At 56.1% G+C, this 23,973-nt stretch overlaps 1 long non-coding RNA gene across 1 annotated transcript; it reads right to left on the bottom strand.

The window, feature by feature from the left end:
- Positions 1-16,927: 16,927 nt before the first annotated feature.
- Positions 16,928-21,583, bottom strand: LOC101671189. Its single transcript, XR_200781.2, has 3 exons — positions 21,362-21,583; positions 20,534-20,709; positions 16,928-17,132 (listed from the first exon to the last, which is right to left on the bottom strand). It is a non-coding gene; the product is annotated as an uncharacterized LOC101671189 (long non-coding RNA).
- Between the last annotated feature and the right edge of the window lie 2,390 nt (positions 21,584-23,973).

The raw sequence follows: 23,973 nt of genomic DNA, 5'->3' as shown, positions 1-23,973 counted from the left end.
GGCATCGGTCCCGCAGGAGAGCCCGGGCAGCGGGGCCGGGCTCCGGAGCGCGGGGCGCGGGCGCGGGCAGGGCGCGCGGGGGCGCGGGCCGCGCGCTCCGGGCCGTGCGCCCCGCGGCCGCCGCGTCCTCGCCTCCAGCGCGGGCCCCGCGCGCCCCGGCCGGCCCGGGGGCAGGCCCTGCGCAGCGCCGCGCCGGGTGGGGGGCGGGCCTCGCGGGCCCTGGAGAGGCGCCCGGGCGGCGCGGGCTCCCGGCGGGCGCGGGCGGCGCCGCTGCGGTGGCCCCGCTGCTGAGTGGTGGGACGCGATTTACTGGCTGCAATTCCCGGCGCCCCTCGATGGCACTTAAGAGAGACCGGGAGGGAGCCGGGGAGAGCGGGCGGAGGGCGGGCGGGCGGAGGAGGGGCGGCGGGAGCCTTGCGCGCCGGCGGGGGAGGGGCGCGGGCGGGGGCGGGCGGGCGGGAGGTGGGGAGAGGCCCGGATGGAGGCGGCGGGCGGCCGCGGCGCGCGGGGCTGGGGTGGGGGGGGGGCCCTGCCTCCAGCCCCCGCCCACCCGCGCCCAACCCCCCCCCTCCACGCACTGGCGCCGCTGGTGGGGGTTAGGCCAGCCCCCCACCCAACCGGCCCACCCCACCCCTTTAGGAAACCCCCTCCTCCCAACTGGCCCCCCCACCCCACCTCCCCTTTCACAAAACCCCCATCCTCCTACCGGCCCACCCTGCCTAGCCTCCTCCCCCTGCCCAGCCCCCCCCCATTCTAATCAGCCTGCTCCACCTCCCTGCCTCCTCCCCATCACCTCTGTCACTGGAGATCAGAAACTTGGCCCACAGGCCCAACCCAGCCAAAGCCCGCTTGCTTTGACCCCATAGTATTTTTTTGTTCCTAATTAAAAATAATTCCCAACATGTAAAAATCGGAAATTTTCACATAAAAATCCACATTTCCAGCTTATTTGGAAAAGAGGAAGCTCAGGCAGAAGCCTCCCCCACCTCGCGGCAGCCCCCCCCCCCTCCCTGGCGGCAATCTTGCTAGAACGCTAGCCTGCAGTTCTCCCCAGTCCCCACCAGGCCCACCTGCCTGGCCCCAGAGGCATGTGCTTTCTCTTCCTTGGAGCCTTTCATACCTCTGCCTTTGAGGTCCCTCTCCATGGGAAGCCCACCCCCACCCCTTCAGACCCTTCTTTTGGGAGACCTCCTGGCACTGACCCCTCCCCCCAGGGCCACCCACCCCCTCCCTGCTCCCAGAGCCCCCCAGGAGGTAGTGGCGCCTGCCCCGCCCTGTCTGATTCCTTGCTGGCTGGCACCGGGGCCTCTGCGGCTGCGCTCTCACCACAGGGCTGCTGCTCTCTGGCTGAATTCTCCCTCCCATCCTGGCTCTGGGCCTGGCCCACAGTAGGCGCTCAGTAAGTGTTGGCTGAGTGGCAACCAAAGAAGAAGGGCCGGATCGGGATTCCGCTAGGTGGCCTGGGCCATGGTGGGCACAGGGCACCAGTCCCTGCAGCTGATGTTCATTTTAAAAGCCTCAAATGTTCGTTCAGGGTAGCTCTTGCCAACCAAGGAAGCTAATGATTTCCACGCTTCATTTTTCTCCACCTTAATCCCACTGCCAAGGCTCCAGGGCCTCTTGCCACTGCACTCAGACTGGCATCAGATCTTTCCCAGAAGGTGCAGTCCACCTGGGGAATGTCCAGGAGACTCAGGGAGGGTCCAGCTGTGCCTCCATGACACCTGTGATGTCACAAGAAGTTTTGGGACCACAGGGTGGAGGACAGCAGCTGGCCAGGGTCCATGGGAGGGACAGAGTAGCCCAGAGAGCCCTCGGTGGCCAAGACAGCGGTGATAACTCCCCAGGTCAGGTTCCTCCAGTTTTCCTTCATCCTGCTAGGTTCCTGAGCAAAGAACTGGGGGGGGGGGGGGGCAGGCAAGAGCCACACCTTTGCAGCCACCAAACACACCACTGTTTTATTAAAAACGTGTATCACAAATCCAAGCAGACACTAAGATCCCGTTTTACAGAGAAGGAGCAAGCTCAGATGAGATGACCTTGCCAAGGTCATAGGTTGGTAGGATACTAAGCCAGGAACCTTCATGGTCCTCCAGAGGGCTCTGCCCTGCTGGAAAGTGAGACCTCCTCAGGGCTGATTCCAGAGCTAAGGACTGGTCTGTAATGGAGGGGATGCTGGTGCCTGGATCCCAGAGCTGTCTCTGAGCAGTCCTCCCTCCCAGAACCTTGCACACCTGGGCAAATGTCAAGACCCTGTCTGCCCCACCCACCCCCAACCATCTCCTGGCCACAGTGGTCCAGCCACAGGGCCTTCTCATAGAAAGGCCCAGAAGGCAAGCCTAACTCAACAGCCAGTCACGACAGACAAGTCAATCACAAAACACCTTTCTGAGCCTCAGTGTGCCCATCTGCAATATGGGAGAACAGCTGAGCCTCTGCGGGTTTTCAGGGGGCTAAAACAAGACAGCAGATGAGACAAGAGGGCAGAGAGCCAAAAGGTTATGTGCTTGGGTTCTGGGGTGAGGTGGCCTGAGTTCCAATCCTGACTTCCCAGCTTCCCAGCTGTGACTCCCCTGCTCGGGCCCTCAGTTCTCTTCTCTGTAAAAAATGTAGGGCAGATCATAGGAAGACCAGTCAACTCAGGAGACCATAATGAGCCTGATGTGGGCTGATGCGTGCAGAACCACTCAGCAGAGCCTGGCAATCATAAGGCCCAAGGCCTGTGACCTTTATGAGGGAGACAGACGGGAACGGTTAAAAACATGGGCCCTGAGGGGTTTGCATCCGAGCTCCATTCTACCAGCCGTATGGCTCTGGGTAACCTCACCAGGCCTCAGTTTCCCTGTCTGTAAAATGAGAATATTGATGGCAGTTGCCACAGTGTTGAGTTGCACTGGGGATTGACTTAGCTCAGATCCGGCATTCAACATCGCCTGGCCCTGTTAAGCCTCAAACAGCATTAGCTCACTTCCCATTTCTCTGGAGATAAGTAAAGGCAACCAGTCCCAAGTTCAAGGAGACTTCCCTGCTTGTCCTTATGAGATGAGGGGCATGATTTTCAGTTTAGTTTGTTTTGGAAAACAAGTAGACTGAAGTTCAAATTCTACCCGCACCAGCAAGGGATCCTTCGGTTTCCTCATCTGGAGGATGGGGGCAGACAGAGCGGCACCTGCCGTGGCCAACTCTTCCAGCTATGCCTGGGTCCTCGGGCTGCGCCCACCCACTGCTTCTCACTGGCTCCGGGATGAAATGCACGCAGCCCAGCTGGGGATGCTGGCAGCCCCCCACATTGGCCAGATGGGGAACACATGAGCTCTGATGGCCCCTTGACCACAACAAGCCTGGGAGGCAGCCGAGGAGTGTGCGTGCCTTGGTCTGGTGATTGGCAAGTCCCTGGAGGACCATCTGAGCCCCTCAGGGCTTAGGATTTTCCCAGAGGCCATGGAGAGGGGCCCATCTCGAGAAAGGGCAGAGGGACCCTCAGGAAGGACTTTTCTGCCTCCATTCCCAACTTCAGCAGTTCGCAATCCCCCCCCCCCCCATTTCACTGTCTCTGCAGTAACGACCAGTATTTAAAGGTATGTATTGTCTGTCTTCACCTTCACCTTGAGGACAGGGATTCTAATTTGTCTGGATCCAGCATCTGGATGTACCCCCAGCATCTACAGCATTGCCAAGCTCATAGTAGGTGCTCAGTAAACGTTTGGCACCAGAGAAACATTCTCAGATGGTAACATTTAGCTAGAAGGCAGGAGGGCTGAGCCCCTCTGCTTGTGGGCAGCTCCCCTTCCCAGAAGAGCACCAGTGCAGCCACTGTGCAGCTCCCCTCCGTGAACTCCCCTCACTGTGGCCTGAGTTCTCCCCCACCGCAGCCAGGAAGCCTGTGACTGTCACTGCAATGCAACTGGGCCTCTTGGGTGAGGGAATGACCCGAGCAATTTTCTGGCTCACAGCTCATTCCAGGGCTGCCTGGTGACACAGACGGGTCCCCAGGCCCAGGAAGGTCCTGTTTCAGCAGGACTCCTGCGCTGCCCTCCAACAGGACTTCTCCACCCCCAGGACTGGAGGGGCTTCCCAGCTAAGCCTCAGGATGTGATCTGGGGGCTGGGCTCCCGCCCCCTCCCCATCCCCAGCCCCTCACATGTGCATGGCACTCCCCCGTTACAGTTTACAGAGTGAGTTCACAGACATTATCACATCGGCTCCTAAACGCCCCCTAAAAACCATAATAAATCTCTCGCTCTGGCTCTCGAGCCCACCGGCTGCTGTGTAATCAGTGAGCAGAGGGGCCTCAGGGCCCAGAGCTTGCCAAAGCCGAAGCCAGCGGGACCGGGGCGGGGGGGGGGGGGTGTCCATGTGGACGGGTGGCAGGTGGCTGGTGGAAGGCCCAGCTGGGGCTCCACGGGAGTGAGGAGCAAGTCCTCAGGCCCAATCCTGCAGAGAGAAGTGCTGTGTGGGAGAGCCAGCCAGCGGGGCTCCAGGGGACAGGTTTGCAGGACCAAGAGGTGGCGCAAAGATGAGGGAGGGGACCAGAGGCTGCCTTCGCACTTAGGAACCCCATCCGGGAGGTGGGCTGGTGGCCAGGCACAAGGGGTCCAGGGACAATCAGCCCCAGCCGGGCTTCTGACCTGCTTCCCTTCACCCCTTAGATAACAGCCCTCACCCAGATTCCCTGTGTGCCAGACCCCCCCCCCCTCACCGTGCCTATGCTGTCCTCAGTCTGAATGCCTTTTCTGTCTCTTTGAAATTCTAACCCTCCTTGAAGGACAGTTCAGAAGCCCCCATTTGTTGGCCCTCCCCAGCTCCCAGAGGCTATGCCTCAGGCCCCCTAGCCTGGTCTTCCTTTCCCAGAACTGTCAGGCCCCTTCCCCTCTTTGTACCTCTTGTGTCCCTGAGGGCGGTGAATTTGCAGGGGCTGAGGCCCCATCCCAACCCCTCACACCCTGCAGAGTCACAAACAATGGCGTGAGGGGGGGGGGGGTCACTGCCTTGGCAAACATCCCAGCCCAGAGGTTTGTAGGGGGTAGTGAGACCCCCATACGACCGGCCCAGCGAGCCCTGCCCCTGTGTTTTCCTCCTAGCACCCAGCCCTGGGCAGCCACAGAGAAAGAACCCCCAAATGTCCAAGCTAAATCAGCCAGCAAACACGGTTGGGTTTTGTTTTTTTACCATTTCCCTTGATTCTCAAAGTTATAGGAGCTCAACTTACAAACCGTGGAAAGTTCAGGAAAGTTTAAATAAGCAGGGTGAGGGAGGGCCTGGCCCGAGGGGGCTGCGGCTGCCTTGGCAGGCATCCCTCCCACAGCACAGTGCAGGGGAGGGGAAGGGGCGGGGGGAGGGGGGACAGGGTGCCGCATTCCCCCCACTTCTGCTGCCTGTCCATTGGGCAGATGTCCTGGTAAGCTGCGGGCTCGACCTCTGGGCCATGGAGGCAGCCGGCCTGTTGCAGCTGGGGTCGCGGCCATGTCACAGCGGGTTTGGAACAGGTGTTGGCTTCTCTGTGGTCACCTCTGTGAGGATCGGCCTTTTCCCTTTCCCTTGTTATGAAAACCAGCTGCTGGTCTGGGGCCCTGATGGGTGGAGCCACCATGGTCCCTGGGAAGCGCTCTCCATGTGGTGTCTGAAGTGAGTCAAGGGAGCTGGTGGGAGACGGGGGTTCACAGGGCAGATGCCCACCCTCCCAGGGGATAAAGGAGCCGCTCAGTGAAGCCCAGGGGACAGACCTTGGGACTAGGAGTATGGGGCTCAGGGCAGCCCCAGGGCCTAGCTCCTGGAGTTCCTGACAAGGGGCTTGGATCCAGAAATGTAAAGAAGTCTTACAATGCAAAAATAAAACGACAAGTATCCCAGATTTTAAATGGGTAGGGAGTGTGAACAGACGTTTCTCCAAAGAAGGTATACAAATGGCCAATAAGCCCAGGAAAAAGTGCCCAACTCATCAGCCATCAGTCAAAACCACACGGAGGGGGTGTCTGGGGAGCACAGTCTGTTAAGCATCTGAGTCTTGGTTTCAGCACAGGCCCTGATTTCAGGTTCATGAGATCGCCCCACGTTGGGCTTCATGCTAAGCAAGGGGCGTGCTTGAGACTCTCTCTCCCTCCTTCTCTGCCCCTCCCGCCATGCTCTCACTCTGTCTCTCTCTCAAATAAATAAATCTTAAACACACACACACACAATGTGATGAAAAAACATTTCTCACCTACTGGACTGACTCTAACGAAAAGCCAGACACGAACAAGTGTTGGCAAGGATGCAGAGACTCGGAACCCCTGTACGCTGCTGTTGGGAATGTCAAAATGGGGAAAGCCACTTTGGCAAAAGGTCTAGCCATTCATCAAAGGTTAAAAAGAGAGTTACAGGGGGACACCTGGATGGCTCAGTGGGTTGAAACCTCTGCCTTCGGCTGGGCCCATGATCTCAGGGTCCTGGGATCGAGCCCCACATCGGGCTCTCTGTTCGGCAGGGAGCCTGCTTCCCCCTCTTTCTCTACCTGCCTCTCTGCCTACTTGGGTTCTCTCTCTGTCAAATAAATAAAATCTTAAAAGAGAGAGAGAGAGAGAGTTACGGTACCACCCAGTGATTCCACCTCTAGGTCTAGACCCCAGAGAAATGAAAATACACATCTACACAAGAATTCGCACACGAACGTTTAGAGCAGCATTGTTCACGTTATTCGTGGTAGCCCCAAAGTGGAAACAACCCACATGCTCCCCAGTTGATAAACAAAAATGCAGGCAAGGTAGCTATGGAATATTATTCGGCCATTAGGAAGGAAGGACTGACTTCTTCTGTAACATGAATAAGTGAATCTTTTTTTTTTTAATTTTATTTATTTATTTGACAGGCAGAGATTACAAGTAGGCTGAGAGGCAGGCAGAGAGTGAGGAGGAAGCAGGTTCCCTGCTGAGCAGAGAGCCCAATGCGGGGCTGGATCCCAGGACCCTGAGATCATGACCTGAGCTGAAGGCAGAGGCTTTAACCCACTGAGCCACCCAGGTGCCCCTGAATAAGTAAATCTTAAAAACACATCATATGCGGGGCGCCTGGGTGGCTCAGTAGGTTAAAGCCTCTGCCTTAGGCTCTGGTCATGATCTCAGGGTCCTGGGAAGTTCTGCTCGGCAGGGACCCTGCTTCCCCCTCCCTCTCTATGGCTGCCTCTCTGCCTACTTGTGATCTCTGTCTGTCAAATAAATGAATACAATCTTAACAAAAAAAAAAAAAAAAAAAAAAAAAAAAAGACAGTCCTGTGAAAGGGACACTATTAAAAAAAACAAAAACAAAACCAAAAACACATCATACGCTCTGTGAAAGAAGCCAGACACAGAAGGTCACATATTGTCTGATTCCATAATGTGAAGTGTCTAGAACTGGCAGTCCACAGAGACAGAAAGCAGGTGAGTGGTTTCCAAGGGGAGGGGGAGCCGAGGGGCCACAAGTGGGCTCAGAGTTTCTTTGGGGGATGATAAAAGTGTTCTGGAATTGGACAGCAGTGATGGTTGTACAGCCCTGTAAATACACGAAAAACTGTGGATTGTACACTTTTAAAAGGTAAATTTTATGGTATGTGAATTTTATCTTGATAAAACTGTTTTGTTTTTTAAGTGGTAAGGTCCCTACAGAGCAGTCTACCCCATAGGCCCCCAGGAGTTGGCCTACCCAGTCATGGCCCATGCCCCTTCCAAGTTGCCTGCCTGAGTGGATGATGGGGTGCGGGGGCAGTGGCTACTCTGACAGGGTGGGCGCTGCTTCCTGCCGTGGGTCCAGTCCGTGCTTTTTGCTCTGGAGTTTGCTTCTTCCTGAAACACTCTTTCTCCCAGTCCTGCTCAACCTCAGGATCTCAGCGAAGGAGGGTGGGCTGTACTGGGTGGGCTTTCCTCAGGGCAGTGGGAAACCATGAGGATGAGGAGGATGGCATGCCAGACTCGGGTTCTAGAAGGATCCCTTTGGCTCTTTGCGCAAGGGATGAAGGAGCAGTACGAGGCTGGAGGCATGAGGCCGGGAGGAGCCCACGGAGAGTGGAGGCCTGGAGAGGCAGGGACCCGCCTGGAGCAGAGGCTGCGCAGGACAGAGAAGGAACATGCTGGGGAGGAATCTGAGAGCCAGAATTAAAGCGACTTAGAAGTAGCCCCGATGTAGGGGACGGGGAGGCTGGGATGGCGCCGGATCCCAGCGGTGCAGAGGGCTGGGGGGGAATGGGGCCAGTTCCGAGGTGGGGAGCACTGTGGAAGGAGCACATCTGGTACGAGCAGGTCGCATTAGCTCCACGTCCAGATGCAACCAGTCAGTCCCGTGACACTTCCCATATTCAACCCCCTTGATACTCCTGTTTTCTGGGTTAGGTCTCTGGACCCTGCACTGGCCAAGGCCACAGCCTTCTCTCTGGTCCCCAGCTCAGAAAACAGCGGTGGTTCCTCACTGCCCTCAGGACAAAGACCAGGTGCTCCCGGGGACCCACCTGGCTTTGCAGCCTTCCCCACATCCCAGGTTCGCTCAGTCCTGCTCCACACCCCCACCGCCCACCCCCGCCTTTGGGTGAGCCATGCTTCTGCCTCCTTGGGAGCCCTTCCTCCCTGAGCCTTGGCAGCCTGGGGCCCTCGGCTCTGCCAGTCTCTTCTGGAACACAAACCAGGAGGCATGACCTGACCAGGGTTTCCGGTAATCGTGACTTTATTTGAAATGACTTAGAAAATGTTATTACAGTGAAATCACATGTAGTCACACAGTTGTTGCATGACCTTAAATCGGAAAGAATTAAGAGGATCCATGGGTCTTAGTCTGTCCCGTGAAGTTGCTTCGAGCCCAGACACACTGCATGTCAGGTCCGGGAGAGCAGGGACCCCATCTGCCGAGTTCTTGGATGCAGCCCCAGTACCTGGGGCAGTGCCTGGCTAGTTGGGGTGCTAAGGAGGGGCTGGGTGAGGTGATGGGTGACGGACAGTAGAAGGACAGGGAAGAGAGAGGGAGGGGCAGGGAGACCAGGTGGCCGTGTGGGTGAATGGGTGGGTAGGAGGCTCAGGCTCAGGGGGCTTCCTGTGGGCCCAGAGACCACTTTCATCCCAACGCCCAGACCCGCATCCAGAGTGAACGGCTCTTCCCGGGGCTGAGCCGGGATCCCCGGAGCGCAGAAAGAACCGCCTCATCCCAGCCCACTGCCTGGTCTCCAGCCTCCTCCAGGGCTGGCCTCTCCAGCAAAGTGACCAGAACTCTCTGGAGCCAACCTTGACCCCCTGCTTGTACTTGCACACACACCCTCCCCCTCCTCCTCTTCTCTCTCTCTTTCTCTCTCTCTCTCTCCCACATCCAATCCATCAGCAAATCCTGTTACATTATTCTCAACAGCCTCCAATCTGGCTCCCGGCTCGCCCTTGCCCCTCCCCCAGCCTACTCCCAGCTCAGCAGCCAGAGGGATCCTTGTAAATGGTGAGTCTGGGAGGCCTCACCATCTGGCCCCCATTTCCTCACTGGGGGCCTCGGCTACCGCCTCCTCCTCCCTCACTCCCCTCCAGCCACACCGGCTCCAGCCTTCTTGCGACTCCTGGACCTCACGGCCCGCTCCCTGCTGTGCACCTCTGCCCTGGCTGTTCCCTCTGCCTGGAAGTCCGTCCCTCCCAAGAGCCACGGACTCACCTCCTCACCTCCTTGCTGTCTTTGCTCAAATGTCACCTTCTCTCTCAGACCTTCCTTGGACACCTTATTCATAAATAAAAATAAAAATCTATCTTGTTTCCTTTTCCTGTTTTATTTTTCTTCTTAGCGTTTATCACTCTGGAGCAAAATATTTTTTTACGCCCTTAGTATGTTGTTAGTCTCTGTTCCTCCACTAGAATGTGATCTCCATGAAGGCAGGGGTCTTGTCCATTGCCACGTCCCCAGCCCGGAGCACAGGGGTCTGCAAGCCACAAGTGAGGAGCTCAATGAACATTTGCAGAATGAATGAATGAATCTAGGGGTTCAGGCTTGCTCTTACTGGGCTGGCTTGCCCCGGGCCCAACGCCCATGCAGGTCCTGAATGCCCCATCACTGCTTTTCCCCTTGGCCCTCGCTGATTTAGCCCACCAGGGGTTAAAGGATCCCGAAGTCCCTTGGGGCCACCCCCCGGGGTGGGGTGGGGGGAGTCTCCAAGCCCCATCAGACCCCAGGAGTGTCATTGGAGTGTCAAGCTCCAATGACAGCTTGGGGACTGCAGCCAACCGATAGATGAGCGGTGACAGTTTGACCTGCAGCGTTTCACAGGGACCTCATACGGGCTTGCGGTCATAGACCCTTGACTCTGGAGACTCGGGGAACTTGTTGCCTGTGGAGGGTGCGTGTATACGTGTGCACGTGTGTGTGCATTAGAGTGTGTGTGTCACGTGCACGTGTGCAAGTATTATAGGCCTCCGGGTTCATGAACAGGCAGATTGCCATGGGCTCCAAACCCATGTCCCCTCACCCCAGTGACTCCAAGAAGGTGGCCTAGAGATGAAGCAGGACACCCAGGGAGGGGAGAAGGTCTCTGGACGATTCAGCCAGGAGCATAACAGGACAGCATCCTAACCAACACACGGTACAGCAAAGTCAGCCAGACCCAGAGGCAGAACCCGATTCAGCTACCTGCCCCCGGTCCTCTAAGCCTCAACTCCATTGTCTGCAAAATGGGTCTAATAATTCCCGCATTGCAAGGTGGTCGAGATTGAACAAGTTAATGTAGGTATTCAAAACACGATAACTATTTAGGTTACTGGTAGTTTTATTAGAGTTCACACTGGAGAAGGAGAATAGGCTGCCCATTTGTTCCAGAAGCTTTCCCAGAGCCCCCTTTCTGGCCTTGCTGTGAACAGGGCAGGGACACAAGGCCTTGCCTTCAGGGAACCTGTAAATAATAATGATGCTCACAAACCCATGGGTCCCAGCCGGCTGGCTTTAGGAGGCGGTGTGCTTTCCTGCTTTATGAACACAACCTCAATTAATCCCCTAGAGAACCCTGTGAGTTGGGAGCCGCTAGTGCCATCCTGCAGATGACAAAACAGAGGTAAAGTACTTGGTCCGTGGTCACCGCAGAACAAGGACAGCCCAGGATTTGGGTGGAGGGTCCTACCAGCACACTCAGGCAGGACAGAAAGCTGCACACACTCTGCTCTAGATCATTGCTCAAATCCAGAAAGCACCCGAGGCTGTTTCCTCCCTCCACTGGGAGGGAGGGTGCTGAACGGGATGGCTCAGGAAGAGACCGACCCATGAGCAGGGACCTAAGGGTACAAAGCCTGCGACAGGAGAAGGGGAAGCGGCCAGGCAGAGAGGGCAGCCCGAGCCAAAGACAGAGCGAGGGAAGAGCAGCCAACCCTCCCCGGCCAGATCCTGGCTCTGCCCTCCTAGCTGATGCAGCCCGCTCACACTCGCTTGCTTTTGTGTCTGAGGTCCCCAATGTGCATGCCCTCTCCCTCTGCTTCCTTCCCGGTCCAGCGGTGGCACGGCAGGATTTGAAAACAGACCTGTGCATTTCCTGCCGCCCTGCTCTGCCTCATAGAGGGAGAGATTTGAGCCCGAAGAGGCTCACGGAGGGTGGAGTCTGCCTGGAAGCGCGTGGTGAGCAGGGGGAACAGAATGTGCAAAGATATGAGGGCAGAGTCTGGGTTGTGCCTGCCTGCATTGCTCAGAGTCCCCCCATCACATCCCAGGGCTCTGAAGCCAGTGCTGCTTCCACTGTCCTGCCTGAGGGGTGGTAGGGTATAGATAGGGCAGGGCATAAACCGGGTACACTTATACACTGGGATAGAATTCTGGCTCTTGTACCGCTCAGCCCAGTTTTTTCCTCTCCCTGAAATATGGCCTTCTGTCCTGTGACATGAGATTGTAGGCCCCACCTCAAGAATTACTTAAGCAGTGGGCACCTGGGTGGCTCAGTGGGTTAAGCCGCTGCCTTCGGCTCGGGTCATGATCTCAGGGTCCTGGGATCGAGTCCCGCATTGGGCTCTCTGCTCAGCAGGGAGCCTGCTTCCCTCTCTCTCTCTGCCTGCCTCTCAGTCTACTTGTGATCTCCCTCTGTAAAATGAATAAATAAAATCTTAAAAAAAAAAAAAAACAATAAGAATTACTTAAGCAGAGGCGAGGAAGGTCCCCAGCCCAGAGTAGGGTTTGCTCAACAAACAGCAGTTGCCTGGGGCATCATGACAGAGCCTCTGGGTGACAGTCCCCCCACCCCTCTGGCTCCTGGAATGGAGCCACTTCCGAGCCTGGAACCAGGAAGCCCTGGAAGTGAGGGAGGCTCGGAGTTGAGCCTGGGTGGGTCTGTAATTAGAGCAGTGAGGTTCTTACAGAGACAAAAAGAAAAAAAAAGGTAAACCCGGCCCCTCCTGGAGGCTGGGAAGTCTGTGGTAGCAAGAGGTCCCCTCTGCCCTCAAGGTCATGTTTTCCAAGGTCATTGTGGGGACCCTATCCCCACAGACGGCCCAGCCCATCTGACAGATGAGATGGGAGACAGATGCCTAGGACGGTTCAAGCCCTGCACGGACCCCTCGGCTCTCCAGACAGAGGCGTGGCTGGTGAAGTGGCCTTTTTCGCACTCTGACCTCAGAGCCTGGCCATCGTAGAAGTCTGGGGGTCCCAGGAGGAGACAGTGGCACTTACTGGGTACCTTCTGTGGGTGCTTTACGGTGTTCCCGGACTACTACTTCAGACACTTAGGTATTAATATTCCCATTGTACAGCTCGGGAAACTGAGGCTTGGAGAGGTAAACAAAAACTTGAATTGCTCAGTCCAAAAGCCCCTCTGACGTTATTCTTCCCTCCCACCGAATGCAGAGGTTGTTGGAACTCCCGTGATGATGGGGACCTCACTTCTGCAAAGATCGATCTTGGGCATACCCAAAAGAACGTTCTTCTCCGTGTGGGCTGAAACGGGCGACCTGAAGCTCCCAACAGAGCCCCCGGTGATCTGCTGCCTGGGCAGCCTTGGGAAATTGAATATAGCAGGACACCCCCCGATTAAGCAGCAGGACTCCCTTGGACAGGGCTCTTCTCTGAGCCTCACTTTCCCAAGCTGTACAATGGGGGTAACAACAGCCCCTGTGTGAGGGGGGTTGTGAGGCTTCAGGGAGCCAACAGCCTGGGAATTTTCCAGGAGCGTCCAGAGTCTTCAGAGAAGCTCCAGCCAAGAAAAGAGGCTCAGGGGGCTTTCCAGAAGCCTGACTCACCTTCTCCAAAGGAGGGAGTGGCCTTGATCAGAGCAACCTCATGGCTGTGGGGGGAAGGGACGAAAATTTGAAGTCTGTTATGAATGGGGATTTTGCCGTACAATTCTGCCTTTATTTTTAAAAAGAGGTTTTTGTAATCCCAACTTTTTTTTTTTTTCAGGTTTTATTTATTTATCTGACACAGAGAGAGAGAGAGAGCCCAAGCAGGCGGAGTGGAAGGTGGAGGGGGAGGGAGAAGCAGGCTCCTTGCTGAGCAGCGAGCCGGACAGGGGCCGATCCCAGCACTCTGGGATCATCATCTGAGCTGAAGGCAGAGGCACTTAACGGATGGAGCCCCCCAGGCGCCCCTTCCCCTCCTGCTCCCCCTCCTCCTCCTCCTCCTTCTTCTTTAAAAGAAGCTCTACACCCAACGTGGGGCTTGAACTCACAGTCCCAAGATCAAGAGTTACGTGCTCTACTGACTGAATCAAGCAAGCGCCCCTCACCTGTACAGTTCTGGCTCTCCCAGAGCCTGGAGTGAGCTCACCTGTCCCACCCAAAGGATGCGGCTCAGTTTTGTTGAAGTACAGCAGAGCGTGGGTTCAAGGCCTTCGTCTGCCGTTTCCCAGCCGTTTGGTAATGTGCCAGCAGGTCACCTCTCTGCTCTGAGCCCTGGCTTCTCCAGCTCCAGGGAAAGGCCTGTCTCTCAGGGCTGCAGCACTCAGGAGAGTATGAGGTTAGAGGTCGCCAGACCCTTAAGTGCAGAAACGGGGGCGCCTCAGGCCCCCACTGGGGACAGCCAAGCCACCCCCTCATTGTCTTCCCTGCCTCTCTGTTCGCTGAGGGAGGGACTGAAGAAATGCAGCCCAGAGGATGGCCCCATGACTTTGCACATTCTGTTTCCCCTGCCTACCATGCTCTTCCAGGCAGACCTCTCTCTACCCTGGGTCCCTCCAGGCTTAATTAAGTCTCTTCCTCTCTGTAAAGTAGGACAGTGCTGCAGGAAAGGCTGTGCTCAAGAGTCTACCGATGGGAAGCTGAGCCCAACGGAGGAGAAGCTCCGCATCCAGGATCACAGAGATGCAGAGGGACAGCGGGGATTCCAACGCAGCCTCCACAGCTCCTCCTAACACCTCTCCAGGCAGCACTTAAGACCTTCCCCAATCTGTCCCCTGCCGGCCAAGCTGTGCACATACATGTCGGGTACATTTCCCCCTGGGGAACCCCAACCTGGAAAACCTGCCCTTCTCTCCACCCACCAGGTTCCTGTTGACCTCGAAGGCCCCACTTACTCTCCTGTGCCCACCCAGGCCCGTCCTCAGCCCCAGGAGTGCACTCGCACTTGTCCGCCCAACCCCTCTTCCTCCAATTCCTCTTCCTCCTCTGGCCACCTCCTGAGCCACCACCTTCAGGAAACAACCTCTCTGAAACAAAGGAGAAAGTGATATAAACATCCAAGGAAAGCGCATACCTGGAAAAGGGACAGCAAGTGCAAAGGTCCTGTGGTAGGAATATACACGAGATGTTGGAAGAAATGCAAGGAGGTCAATGAGTGGTGTGAGGGTGATGGGAACTGAGAGGGATCAAGCAGCGGACAGACACAAGACTCTGCTTTGACTCTGACCGAGCCATTGCAGGGTTCTGGGCTGAGGAGTACAGAATTTGACCTAAGTTCTAACAGGATCACTCTGGCTGCTGCACCGAGAATGGAAGCCAGGGGCCCCAGGGAGAAGCAGGAGACCCACGAGGAGGCAGTTACACGCATACAGTGGCAGCGGACATGGTCAAATTGCTGATATATTTTGAAAGCAGAGCCAGGGATATTTGCTGATGGATTGAATAAGGGAGGAGCCCGGGGAGAGAGAGAGGAGAGAAAGGGAGGGGAGGCATCAGGAGTGTTTGCAGGGCTGCGGGGCCTGAGCAAGTGCATGGAAAGGGGAGGTGCTCTTACCTGAGATGGGGAAGATGTGGTGGGGGGGTAGGTTTCTGGGGGTGACCTCTGAGGGAGAGGGCCCAGCGGCCGTCCACATGGGGATGTGGCAGAGGGCATCGGCGGCATGGGTCTGTAGTTCAGGAGAGAAGTCCAAGCTGGGTGTGAGTCCCCATCAACCGTATGAGTGCCCATCTTTTGCACATAGTAAGTCCTTAGTAAATGGCTGCTGACCTGGCCCACAGGGCCTTGTGGGGGACACAAAACTAGCCACAGCCCCACTGCTGGCCTCTAAGGGAGGTAGACAAGGGCCCTGGGGCCCAGCGCAGAGCCACACCCTGAGAGGGGCCAAAGATGACCCGAAGGGAGGGTAATCTATGCAGGCCTCTTGGATGGGGCAGTGGAAGAGTCTTGGCAGGGACGGGGCAGCCACTGGAAGGCAGTGCTCCGGCTGCGCGGATGAGCTGGAACAGGTGGAGGAAGGCTCCACAGAGCCCGGGGAGCCGGAATGCGGAGGACAGGTGCAGGAGCCCACCCCCTGGCTCCAACCTGGGCTCCGTGACCTTGGGCAAAGATGCTTAATGTCTTTGTTTTTGCTTCTAAAATAGGAATCATGGACACAGGGGACCCATGGAAAGTTCTGTGCAGAGCAACGAAGAATGTTCCATTCGGCCCTTGGCTATCCTCCTCCTGGGCTCAGCTTGACACGTCCCCTTGCATCCCAGGCCCAACAGTCCTACCGGGCAACCTGCCTGCAGGGCTCAGGGGCCCATCTCATAAAAACAGCTAAGGCCTGGTGATCGCTCACTATGTCAGTCCTCACGATGGCCCCACATGTGGGGTTGGCCCTATTGCTATGACGCAGATAGTAGCTGGCAGAACCAGGATGTAAAAACCAGAATCTACACTGGCTTCGCTTGGCTCCAAGGCTGTCCCCGGAGCCCTACGAAGTGGTCGGGCACCTGGGGACTGTCCAGCCTTACGGATTCTCCCAGTATGCACGGTGGGACCCTTGTGCCAGGGGGTTGGGGGGGCTGGGCACTGACTACAAGATGACGTGACTTGCCCAGGGCCCCACAGCTTGTCCAAGTGGGAGTGGAGACTCCAATGCAGATCTGACAGACGCTAAATGCCGGTGCCAGAGGCGTCGTAGGCATAGCACCCCCAAACCTGAGCTTCCTGTAAACTGGGCCAGCATCGGGGGGAGCTTCCTCCGTCTGGAGCTATTTCTGAGCTCTGAGGTCCTCTTTGGAGGGGCAGGGAAGACAGTGGGTTCCCCCACGCCCACACTGCCCCTTTACTGTCTGCTCCCCTCCTGACTTTGTCCTTTCAAATCGGTTTTTCATCCCCAAAACCACCCTGTTCCCAGCTCCCTGTTCCTGGCTCTGCCCTGCCGAGAGGACACTGAAAAGCAGGCTTAACTGCATCGTCTTTACAGTTTCCCAGCCAGAAAAACCAGCAGAGGCAAATACAATGTTTGCAGACCAGGTCAGGTCCAAGGTCACGCTATAAAAATGGATTCCTGAAAAAACATAAACCAGCAATTTGCCCGGTGAATTTTATTGGCCTCAAACCCAAACAAAACAAAACACACCCAAACAAACAAACAAACAAACAAAAAAACTACCCCATTTGAATAACGAAGGGACAGAAACCATTCCCAGTTCCTCCTTTACTAGTGAATAAGGACACACAAAAACTCAACCAAAAGCAAACACATTGCATTAGGTCTGATTTATTAGACACTTTCAGTTCATAAAAACCAGCATTTCTATTAAAATAGGATGATATCCAAAAGGTCCGTTTGCTTAAAAAAAAAAAAAAGAAAGAAAGAAAAAAGACTGTATTTAATACAGGACAAGGCTTAGTTTTATTTTTTTGTTTTTTAAACAAAGCTCACATTCTCCTGACTTCACTCCGGTTACTACAGCCAGAGGGAAACTGATTTCAGAATCCATCTGATATGTCGGATTTCTTTGTGGCATCCACTCATCGCTCAGCAGCCAGCCATGATGTCATAAGCCCATCAGATTTCCGGTAGGGGGGAAACGCTGGGGAATTGGAAAGAATGGATGTTTCTTGCCGGTCAGGAAAGGGGGGCTGGGGGGGGGAAGGGGCTGGGTGTGTTAGGGAGGTGGGGGGCGGGAGGCAGGCTCAATGTTTGTGATATGTAATGTCAGGCAGAAATCTGAAAAATCCAGCCTCCCAGATGTTTTCTAAATATCCAGATGTCTGGCACCGAGCAGACCACGCTCCCCACTACCTCCCATCCCAAGAGGCGCTCGGCATTTCGGCTTTGACCTATGGCGAGTGCACGCTGCCAGGAGCCGTGCATCCTCAAGGCTGCCCACTCTTGGGTTGGGAATTTTTTTCTAAATCTTTACACATGGGTGACAGGGGTAACTAGGTCCAGATTTTTAAAAGCTGTTGAAGCAGTGATTTGAAAAGTTCAGTCCCTGGAATTAGCTTCCACGGAATACGCTATAGAAGCCAGAAAGGAAGAAAGCAATCCTATAGCCAACACTCACACAGACGTGCGTGACTCTTAAGCCACAGGACTTAAAAACCCCAAACAAAACCAACGAGTCTGAGAATGAGTCTGAGAATGGAGGACTCCAGACTGACACTGAGAAGCGATGAGCCCTCCCCCAGGAGCACGCTTCCCCCAAATCAGAAAAACACCAAACAGCTTTGTTCTTCCTGACAAAGCCCCTGGCTTCCAAGGAACAGACAGTGCCAACAAAAGCACAGGGTAGAACTAATTTACACTGAGGCTTGGGGCTTCAAGGAGTCATAAAGTACAGAAATGGCTTTGCCGGGGAAGCTGCCTCCCTTCAGCTAGCAGTGGGGACCCCCTGGCCTGGGGGAGTCCCACAGGCCACAGACGGAGTGGTGTTTGGGCTTCCAGGCACACACGCCCACTGAGACCACCACGGAGGCCTGTGACATCACGGCTAATTGCTCCTGAAAATGAGCCAAGAACTGCAGGCCCCTAGGGCCCAAACCCTGCGGCTCCGGCTTCGCAGGGAGCCAGGAGGAGAGGCAGCTGGGGAGGGGGGCCATCTCCAATTAGAACCCAGCGCTTGGATAATGCAAAAGAGGGTGGCCAAGGGGGAGGGTGTCTGGCAGAGGGGTGGAGGAGGTACACGGTGTGGTGGGGCTCAGGGGTCGACTCGGGGGTGCGCTCTGTGGCCTCATCTCCTAGAACAACCCCTATGCTTTCGAGATGGGGAAATTGAGGGCCAGGAGTGGCTGAGTGGCCCGCCCAAGGTCACCAGGCTAATTAGCGGGACAGCCTGTACCGGGGAACAGAAAACACAGGCCTGGCATTGCACAGCCCTTCCCTGAATGTTATCTAATTTAATCCTCCCAACACCCTGTGAGGGAAGGATTATCATTAACCTCAGTTACCAGAGGAGCCAATGGAGGCGCAGAGAGGTTAAGTAATTTGCCCAAGGTCACACAGCTTGTCATTAGCAGAACTCGGCCTGAACCTCTGAGCTGTGCCAACTCCAAATCCAGGGCTCTTTCTGTTGGGGTGGGGGTTGGGGGGAGATGCTTCAGGTTTAACTGGGAGCAGTGAATCTGATTTAAATACATATTTAAGATGCTGGTGATCCCCACAGAACAGAAGGACGTAAATCATTGCAAATTAATTTTTTAAAGCAATTCCAGTCAGGAGGGCTGGCTGGCTGGCTGGCTGGGGAGGCCGCTTCTGTTTGGTCCCCGCCAGAGCCTGAGTAAGGCTTGCAGACATTCTAGCAGAGCATGGAGGCAGCTCCCTGAGGTGGACGGGCGGAATGGGAGGGGGGAGCTGAAAGCTTTGTTGGGCATCTGTGAGAGCGTAATCTGCCACCGGAAAAGTGCCAGGCCCACAGGTCTGACAGAGCCAGGGGAGGGAGAAATCACCAAGTGTGGAAACTATGGAAATGAAGGAGAGTTGGTCTTTCAAAGCCTGAGTCCTACTTTCCTGCCAGGAGTTTCAGGGAAGGGTGGGGAACCTCCATGTTCCTCACAGCTAGCTGTGGCCCAGAGGCCTGACTCTGGGGCAGACAGGTGCCACAGACAGCCTGTCGGCTCCAGATTGGGGGAGAGGCAGGGGATGCCAGGCAGTTCCTATGGCCCTAGACCTTGGCCATCTGGGGACCCTGATGGCCACCACCTTCTCCAGAGAAGCATTTGAAAGAAATCAAGCCTCCCAGAGCTGGGACAAGGTTGAACTGAGGACTAGGTTGGTCTGAGCTCAGAGAACAGGACAGGCACATGTCCTCTGGCCTCCCCCTCTGCAGTCCCTTCCCTTCCAGTGGAATAGCCCTGGAGCTTCAGCGGGCCATCTCTGCCAGGCCTCTTCCTGCTCACTTCCTCAGCAGGCCTGCTGCTTCTTTTACTTTGCTTCTGTCAATTGCAAATGGGGTGTGGAGCCCAGGACTCAGTCCAGGGAAGGAGAGAGAAGTTTCTGCCATCTGGATGCCCGACCTGGCTGAGCAGTTCACATTTTTCTGGGGGAAATTCTACCCATCCTTTATTCAATTTGTCTATTGTCTACCCAAAAGAAATTTGGGTCCTGCCTTCGTGACACTTACATTTGATGGGGGGAAACAAATATTAACCCAATAATGACATAAAAATATCCATGGGAGGAGTGGTCCCCAGGCTATGACAGCCTGTCAACAGGGGAGGTGTCAGGTCAGTGAGGTCAAGGAAGGCTTCCTGGAGGAGGTGACTGGGGCCCAAAGGTTGAGGAGGCAGAATCCCTCACTGTCACCTCTCCGGAGCCTTTCTTCATGACCACCCAAGGTTGCCTCCCATTCCCTTGCCCCATTCCCTTCTGGACTATTATTCATCATCTGCGTCCCTGCGCTGGTCTGGAAGTCCCAGACTGGGTGGGCCTTGTTCACCACTGAGTCACCTGTGCCTGGGATTTTCGATGAGTACTTGTGGATAAAACAAAACAAAACAAAACAAAACACACACACACACACACACAACATGTGCAAAGGACCTGTGGTGCAGGAATCAGAGAGAAGGGGGGGGTGCAGGAGTAAGAATGGGGGCAAAAGTCACAGGGAGTACTGGGAAATGGGACTGGGCCACCCCAAGAGCCACCCTGGTATCTCTTCCCTCTTCTGGGCTCCCTTCTGCCTTCCCCCTGTGGCAGAAACTGGGTTTTGGGGTCTTCCTTCCCCTACAGGAGACTGTCACACAGGTACTCTGTCCCACTCCATCTGCCCCAGGCACAGCATCAGGAAGGCGGGGACTAGCATCACCTGCGCAATAGGCTTCCTCCCCACCCCTGCCTTCCATTCACTCCCTCTCCAGTGCTCAAGGGCCCCCCAGATCCACGGAGAGGCAGCGGGAGGCCGAGCCAGCAGTCCCGATCCTCTCCCTACACCCCACCCCCAAGCCCCATCTGCACCCGCCTCCCCAGCTCCCCCCACGCCTTTCTCCTCACTGAGGCGAAGTGGAAGGAGAGAAGGAGCTGGGCTGCGGGCTCGGACCAGACCGGGTTTGAGGCCCCTCAGCGAGTGTCGTGTCGGTAAGCTGGCCTCTGCCCCTCAGATTCCTCCAGGTGAGCTGGAGAGACCCCCGGGCTCCAGCGGGCACAGCGCGGGCGCTTCGGGAACCTGTCTGAAAGGCTCGAAGTCAATCTCCTCCGCTCTCCCGCCCGCGCTCAGTTCAGCGGCTCCCTCCGCCCGACCCCTCCCACCCCGCGGCGGCAGCTGGGCCGGGGCGCGGGGATCCCCAGGCTCCGGCGGCGGGAGCAGCGGACACTCTCCGGCCGCGCGCCCCGGGCCCCGCGCCGCTTCGCTCTGCGCTCAGCCCCCCGGCGCGCCCGCCCCGCGCGCTCCGGCAAACTTTCCGCGGCCGCCCCCCGCGCGCGTCTACACCGGCCCTCGGCTCTGCGGCGCTCCCCCGGCCCCTCCGGGGCGCTGCGGCGTGCCTCGGTCAGAGTCCGCGTCTCCACCGTCTCACTCCCGCGAGTTACGCTGACCGCCTGGACTACCTCGGGATTTCGGAGGCGCCTCCGCCGGACCGCCTGCGCGCGTCTACACCGCCACGGCAGCCCCCCGGGTCACTGAAGACTCCTCGGCTCAGGAGCCGCGTCCACGCTGCCTCCGACATGCCCCAGCTCCCGGACCGCGTCTACACTCTTAAGGCTCACGAGGCTCAGAGGGCGACCCAGGACGCAGACCCCGCGATAGCCGCTCAGTGAGCGGGGTGGTGCCGCGTTTTCCCCCGGTGCCCCCGCGCCCCGCGAAGCCGGCCGGGGGCTGCTTACCTTGCCCGCGCCCTCACGCTCCGGTCCCGGCGGTGCAGTCAGTCCCTTTCATACGTTTTGCAATATTGTCGACAGCGAAAGAAAATATTATAAATCCTCTCCCAGTCGCGTGGCTGCCCCCCAGTCTCCCCGCTTTCCTCTCTTTTCGGCCTTTGAGACAATACTCGGCCCCAGCGGCCGGCCGCTGGCCCGGGGGCTCCAGGCGGGCGCTCCTGGCCGCGGCGGGGCGGGGCCTGGGCAGACAGGGGGCGGGGAGGGGGCGGGGAAGGGGCGGGGCCGGGCGGGGCGCGCGGGCTCCAGCGGCCCTCCGGCGGGGAGCCGGGGCCCTGCTGCCAGCGCTCCTGTTCCTGCGCTGATTGGTCGGCCGGCCGGCGACGCTGAGGCCTGACTGGCTGAGATGAAGAAGGGGCTCAGGCAATGGGGTGGGGGTGGCGGGTTTCATTCTTTGCCTTTTCTTTCCTGCGGCCACCGCTGCTCTTTTGGGCCCTCCTGAGATCCGCAGCCTTTTCATCGCTGCTTCCGTGCACCCCATCGTAACACTTAACCACCGAGTGTAACTGCATTTCTTTGCCTTTGGCGACCAAAGAGGTAGCACCTTGAGGTCGGGACCCTGGGTACGCGGTGCTCACCACTGTACCCCCAGGGCCTGGCATGCAGGATGTACTCACACTGTGTTTGTTGATTGAATTAATGGAAATTAATTAATGGTTTTTAGAGCTCTCTTTAAGGCTGGTAACATCCCTAGAGAATGGTATTATCATTCATTCTCCTTCAAGAATGGAGAGACCGACGTGCGGAGGAATGCTGTTGCCGGGAGTGATGGCGGAGCTGATACTGGGACACGCTTACACCACTGGACCTCAGATCTCTACACAGCGATGCGCTGTGGACCATCAGGGCCTCAGTTTCACAATTGTCCAAAGATCAGATTGATTGGAGAAGGTGGTTTGGAAGTTGTTTCAGTGAATATGTTGTAGGCAGCCCTGTGCTTGTCCGTGTTAAATTCTGGGTTCCTCTCCTTTTCTGGCACCCCTCCCCCACAAATCACAGGGGATGTTAAAAGCGCTCTGGTCAAACCAGGCTACCTCACCCACCTCTGAGGGTTTGGGGACATGTGGGAGGATTTTTCTGGGGGGAGCCCAGGGAAACTGACTTGACCAGGCATGCTATTGCGGGGGGAGGGAATCCTTGGGAAACCCCACTGCATCCCAAACTGGTCCTTTTTTTTCTTTTCTTTTTTTTTTTTTTTAAATAGTTTCCGTGCCCAGCGTGGAACCCAACTGTGGGGCTTGAAATCATGACCCTGAGATCAAGACCTGAACTGAGATCAAAAGTCAGGCATTTAACTGACTGAGTCACCCAAGTGTCCCCCCAGACTGGTCCTTCTGACTGAAGGGTGGACTCTGAGATGAGCTAGGGGAGAAGGTTTCCTCCCATAAAAGAGGGTATAGGAGCTGCTTCTGGAGTTGGATGAGAGCACTAATTGACCAGAAATATGGGCCCCAGAGTAGCTCAGTGGGCTAAGCCTCTGCCTTAGGCTCAGGTTATGATCCCAGGGTCCTGGGATGGAGTCAGGCTGTCTGCTCAGGAGGGAGCCAGCTTTCCCCACCCCCACCCCCACCCCCGCCTGCCTCTCTGCCTACTTGTGATCTCTTTCTCTCTCCATCAAATAAATAAATAAAATCTTGGGGCGCCTGGGTGGCTCAGTGGGTTAAAGCCTCTGCCTTCGGCTCAGGTCATGATCCCAGGGTCCTGGGATCGAGCCCCACGTCGGACTCTCTGCTCAGCGGAGAGTCTGCTTCTCCCTCTCTTTCTCTCTGCCTGCCTCTCTGCCTACTTGTGATCTCTGTCTGTCAAATAAATAAAATAAAAATCTTTAAAAAAATAAATAAATAAATAAATAAATAAAATCTTTAAAAAATAAAATAAAAAACAAATTTAAAAAAATTGACAAAGACACACTGCCTAAGATCCTTGGATGGCCAGATTCAGGCATGCAGAGGAGCGGGCTTCATGGCACAGGGAGTTCTCCCTGTGTGTCTCTGTTTTCACAGGATCCCTTGTAAGGACAACCATCATTGCATTAGGGCCCACCCTAACACAGTATGGCCTCATCTCAACTTCACTACATCTGCAAAGGTCCTATTTCCAAATCAGTTACATTCACAGGTTGGGATATCAACATCTCTTTTTGGAAGACACGATTCCACCTGCAACAAGGCTCAATGAAGAAAGAACATTCTGGTCGGAGGAGGACAGCAAGAGCAAGTGATCCTTCTAATGCCCACTGCTTTCTGGGGTCTTATCTTTGGCTCCTCTCAGTTCCTGTTACCTGGCAGCTGCTTGTTCTGAGCCAGGAGTGAGCTGATCCTCTGATAGGAGGCTTTCTCAAGCCTCTCTCTCCAGCAGATTCTGCCCAGCCTGCCTGTCCCTCCTTTTCCTGCCTGCATGGTCCCCACCCCCATCCACATCCCACATATGAGATGGACAAGGACAATAAAAGCTGTTTCACAAGCAGGTGGTGATTAATCGCCAAGTTAATTAAAGAGGCAGTAATTACAGTCAGATTTCAGAGGAAGGAGCCATGTCTTGGGCAGGGATGGGTGGTCAGC

This window comes from Mustela putorius, unplaced genomic scaffold (genome assembly GCF_011764305.1).
Source record: "Mustela putorius furo isolate JIRA1106 unplaced genomic scaffold, ASM1176430v1.1 tig00000738_pilon_pilon_pilon, whole genome shotgun sequence".
In the NCBI taxonomy this organism is placed as follows: domain Eukaryota; kingdom Metazoa; phylum Chordata; class Mammalia; order Carnivora; family Mustelidae; genus Mustela; species Mustela putorius.
Note: the sequence above shows the minus strand (reverse complement) of the source record. Positions and strands in the feature narration are given on the sequence as shown.